Source organism: Alosa alosa, chromosome 7 (assembly GCF_017589495.1).
Source record: "Alosa alosa isolate M-15738 ecotype Scorff River chromosome 7, AALO_Geno_1.1, whole genome shotgun sequence".
NCBI lineage: Eukaryota > Metazoa > Chordata > Actinopteri > Clupeiformes > Clupeidae > Alosa > Alosa alosa.
In genome coordinates this window covers 10,288,219-10,293,561 of record NC_063195.1, presented here as the reverse complement: position 1 = coordinate 10,293,561, position 5,343 = coordinate 10,288,219, and positions in this window count along the sequence as shown.

The window sequence follows — 5,343 nt, the reverse complement described above, 5'->3', positions numbered from 1 at the left end:
CAATTAGTTTATGATCATGAATTTACACAAATTAAATGTCCTCAAAACAATCTAATCCTTACATCTTGTCATATGACCACATACCAGTGTATGTTCAATAAACAAAAGATTCCACACAAGCTAATGTATGTTATGTGCTGTTTCTTAAGATGTAGCCTTAACTGTCCTGCTGGAAATTTGTCTTAACATCCTGTAGAATTGCAGCAGAGATGTGCAGATAAACCAACAGATAAACACACAAATACACACAAATATAGACAGAAACATTCATTCCTCCATCGACCTCCCAGCTCACACACACATAAACAAATTACATTACACGTTACACTCATACACAAGTCTGCCAGCTATTTGTTCAGTAGGGACATATCCTCTGAGGGTCCTCCATTTCCCTTGAACAGTTTCTATTGTTACTGTCTTTTTTTAATTCTTGTGAGAAAAAATGATAATAATCGCAAGAGCGTGACATAGTATAAAGGAGGTTTGTGTATATATTTTGGAGTATAATCTGTCACCTCCATTTTAATTGTTTAATGAAGTGTGTACGTATTATTCACAATCACAGCCTTGTGATTCAAGCCAGAGTGCGTCGGTCGTGTCGTGAGTCGCTGCTGGACCGATTAGTCAACGCGTCAAATCAGATTTAGCCCGAGTCGAGTCGACACAGACCGAAAACAAATAACAGTGTCATGCAGACGGCGAGGGAGAATTAGGGCCGAGAGATGCACGCGGCAGTCTGGCAAGTTCGCTCGTTTGTTCGTTCGCGCACTGGCTGGCTAGCTTACACGCACACCAACGCCTCCCTCCACTCGTTCAACAAACAGTGTCTTTCTATTCTGACCGCGCCCACAAACTCCAACCCACCCACAGATGCACACACACACAGACACACAGACACACAGACACACACACACACACACACACACACACACACACACACACTCACACACTGAGTTACTAAGCTTAGGACCCCGACTGAGCACAACAGGGACTGTGCACGCAGGGCCATCTGTGTTCGATAGACGGGGGAGATTCCAGCCCGGTAATACGTGCCGACTTTAGGGGTTAACCAGGCTACGTAAGACTGTAAACATGTCAACAGAGAACATATGCACTGCCAACTTAGCAGGACATCGCTCTCTGCGTCTCTCGCTGCTAAAGGGATGGCTATCTTTAAAGTCTGGGGTGGCAGTGACACCAACCAGTATGATTCAATGACATATCACTAAAGTCTGTTTTATCCTAAGGTGTTAGTCATTTGTTAGTGTAGTTATAACATACTATACGTTATGTAGCATGTTATGAGTACCTAACATTCTATAAGTAGTACAATATGTGTTTATAGGCATATCGGCGTAACATAACCATTGTCATTCTTCAGAAAAACGAATGGACAATGGTAACGACACACCCATAAAAGACGACCTTTATATAAACTCTTAATAACTCCACAGCCTTTTTTTTATTCGTTAGAAAAATATTCTTTCGTAGAGCATCACGTCCGCCCCCCTGCACCCGTACCACGGCCGCGTCCATTCATTATCCCCAACCGCTGGCGGCCTCTCTTAATTGGTCATGTCAGTGCGTGTGAGAAACATTGAGGCCCATTGTTACGGCACCTTCGCACGCCTCCTTAAGAGGCTGGTGACGAACGACGAGGTTATACTTTTGACAGGGTCTCGGCCTTCGCCTTGTTTCCTCATAATAAGGCGGTATGTGTGTGTGTAGTGTATGTGTGTGTGTTGGGTGGGGTGGGGTGGGGGTGGTTGTCGGTTGGTGGCCGTTCTCAAAAGGACCCTAACTGTACAATGGCGCTGTAGCATGAGAATGGCCGAGCAGGGTTTGTTCAGGGCGTAGACCCCTGCGGAGGCACGGGTATTGTTTCTCGAAGCCGTCCAGCGGTGTAGAGGTCAACACGGGATCAAGGGCAGTTATAGTAACGAAGCGGATGGAACATGGGTAAAAAGAACAGAGAGAGAGAGAGAGAGAGAGAAAAAAAACGGATTCTCTGTTTTTGTTCTTATCTCTCTCGTTACATTTTACTCTCTCTTTGTTTCGTTCTTTTCGCAGACGCTACTTGGATGGGTCCAGAAGCACGCAAACTTGACTCGGAACAATTGCCATCTGTGTGAGAAAGACTGACATTTGGTTTGTTTCCTCCCTCGAAGATGGAGGTGCCGAATTCTTACGGCTCCGATGGGAGCCACCGGCAGGGAACCTGAAGACAAAGCCACAATCTGCAGCAGGTTCGTTAAGCAGTAACAACTGAACTCGCTCCACCCATCCCCACCCGTCCACCTCCATCCAAAACCACTTCCCGTGGTATCCCCAGAGGGATAGGTTTGAGAGACAACCACAAAATATGATTCATTTTTTATCCTTTTTTAATGTCTACATTGTGCTATTTTACATAAGTCGCTCTAATTGCTTTTAGCTCTTTACATGGAGGGAGGTGGAGGGGTACTAATCTTACTCATTAATCATTTGATTTTATGATTGAAATGAGTCACTAGCTATAACAGGAATGATTCTTTTGACTGAATCACACATTTACTGGCCTAGGCCTTAGATTCCTAGTAGATTCCTAGGTTCTTGTGACTGAAAGGAATTGTGTTCTGTGTGCCTGTGTTAATACTGCCCTGCAGTGGTGTTTTATGGGTAAGGTCATGTGTAATTTCAGAGGCTGACAGTATGGATCCAAATTTTTACATCTTTTTAGAAGCATCTTTTATACATAGAAATCAGTTCATATACAGAATTATAATATTACAACTCCACAAATGTTACTAGTCTATAGTTAAATGCTTTTACTAAACTAAAGAGTAGCCACACAAGTTCTATGAAAATCTCCTAAAAATTTTATGAACTGGTTGCCATGGTCATCCAGGAAAGGTTCTATAGATAAATCTTATAGAAACATTTTATTGTATTTTTTATTTTGTTTTTGTACAGTTTTGTATATTTCAGATTTGCACCTATCTTTGAAGGTAAAGACCTGGTCGTGTCACACTGTTTTGTTGCATTGTGCACCTCAGACATGGCCTCCACCATTCTTCTAGAACATTCCCTGGTTTGTGACATCATAGTAAGAACCCTATCATAGGCCAGAGACCCAGAGATCTGCCTTCCACTATCGCTTATCCATGACCTCTGTATGCGATTGCTTTATAACTAAATTCTCATTTATTTATGTATGTTTAACGATTTCACTCATCATGGAAGTAGAAGTATTTGCCTTTAGGCATCCATATTTGGATTCAGATGTCTTTTTACACACTTACTGTCAGGCTGCACTGGGAGCGCAACTGAAATGTTTTGTTTGCATAGTGTAAAAATGGTTTTAAAGACAGTTTAAAGACATTTAAAGACATGTATTTCAAATATATGCACCGATATCACATCTGATTTAGCGAGTTCCATTTATTATAGTGGAAGCTAATTGTTGAAGCATACATTCTGTGTTAGTTAGTTAGTTAGTTAAGTTACTTTATTTTTCCTGAAGGAAATTTGTCCTTTGTATTTAACTCTTCCAGGTGTAGTGTACATACATACAGACACACACACACACACACACACACACACACACACACACACACACACACACACAAACACACTGTGTGGGTGCCTGATGTGTAGGCTCTCTATTCACCTCTGCTCCTACTGTTCCCTCTCCAGCGCACAGGGAAGTCATGTGCGCTCTTTTAAAATCCGACATGCTGTCTCACCAACGGCTGAATCTGTTACAATGGCTTAATATTTTCAGCCAGTTTAAAAAAAAATAAAAAATACATAAATGCATATGAACCCACGTCATATTGTAGGCCTGCATGAATGTGTAAAGTTAGAGATAAAGTTTAAAGCTTTGCACTTGGAGGTGTCTTACTACCAAAAGTCAAAGGCAACTGCAACGCGGTTGACTAACTCTTAAGTCTTGATCTGAAACCTGCACTTAACTCCATCAGTGAACTACTGGTCACAATTGTGAATTTTCTTACAGCCCATCAGCCACATATTAGTCTAGCACAAGGCTGGAGACATACCTGCCATATGGGAAACGTGGGGCATTTGACCCAGAGAGGAGAGGACGGACCACTACCGATGAGTAAACCTAATCTTTATTAAACTAGAAAGATACTACGCTGAGAAATCACAGATTTGGGATCATATTTTGGGATCATATACCGATTGTAGAAGGAATTGAAGGTTTACGTTATGATTCATACTGTGCAGAGAAATAGATTAACCACCATCAGGATCACCGCTTTTAGTTAGTTAATGTTTAAAAAAGCGTATGATTTTCACCTAACCCTAATGCTGCACATTTTCTTGGATGTGCACTTTAGATATCTGCAGCCTTTCTTAGTATTAAAAGTGAGTATTAACAGTATATCTATGACAAAATATATCCACAATCATCTAGACTCAGGAGTGTCTCAATGGTGACTCGTACAGTACACAGTGATTGAAGGATGTTAAGACATTAGTGCATTTTAACAAAAATTAACAAATATATCAGTCAAGTAACCTTGTCTTACCTCCTGCACTTTATGCCAAAAAACATCATGTGGATAGTAGACCAGTAGAAACCACCAGTGCGCACACACACACACACACACACACACACACACACACACACACACACACACACACACACACACACACACACACACACACACACACAAACACACTGTGTGGGTGCCTGATGTGTGGCTCTCTATTCACCTCTGCTCCTACTGTTTCCCTCTCCAGGGAAGCAGGAAGTCATGTGCGCTCTTTTTAAATCCGACATGCTGTCTCACCAACGGCCTGAATCTGTTACAATGGCTTAATATTTTCAGCCAGTTTAAAAAAAAATAAAAAATACATAAATGCATATGAACCCACGTCATATTGTAGGCCTGCATGAATGTGTAAAGTTAGAGATAAAGTTTAAAGCTTTGCACTTGGAGGTGTCTTACTACCAAAAGTCAAAGGCAACTGCAACGCGGTTGACTAACTCTTAAGTCTTGATCTGGAACCTGCACTTAACTCCATCAGTGAACTACTGGTCACAATTGTGAGATTTTTACAGCCCATCAGCCACATATTAGTCTAGCACAAGGCTGGAGACATACCTGCCATATGGGAAACGTGGGGCATTTGACCCAGAGAGGAGAGGACGGACCACTACCGATGAGTAAACCTAATCTTTATTAAACTAGAAAGATACTACGCTGAGAAATCACAGATTTGGGATCATATTTTGGGATCATATACCGATTGTAGAAGGAATTGAAGGTTTCGTATGATTCATACTGTGCAGAGAAATAGATTAACCACCATCAGGATCACCGCTTTAGTTAG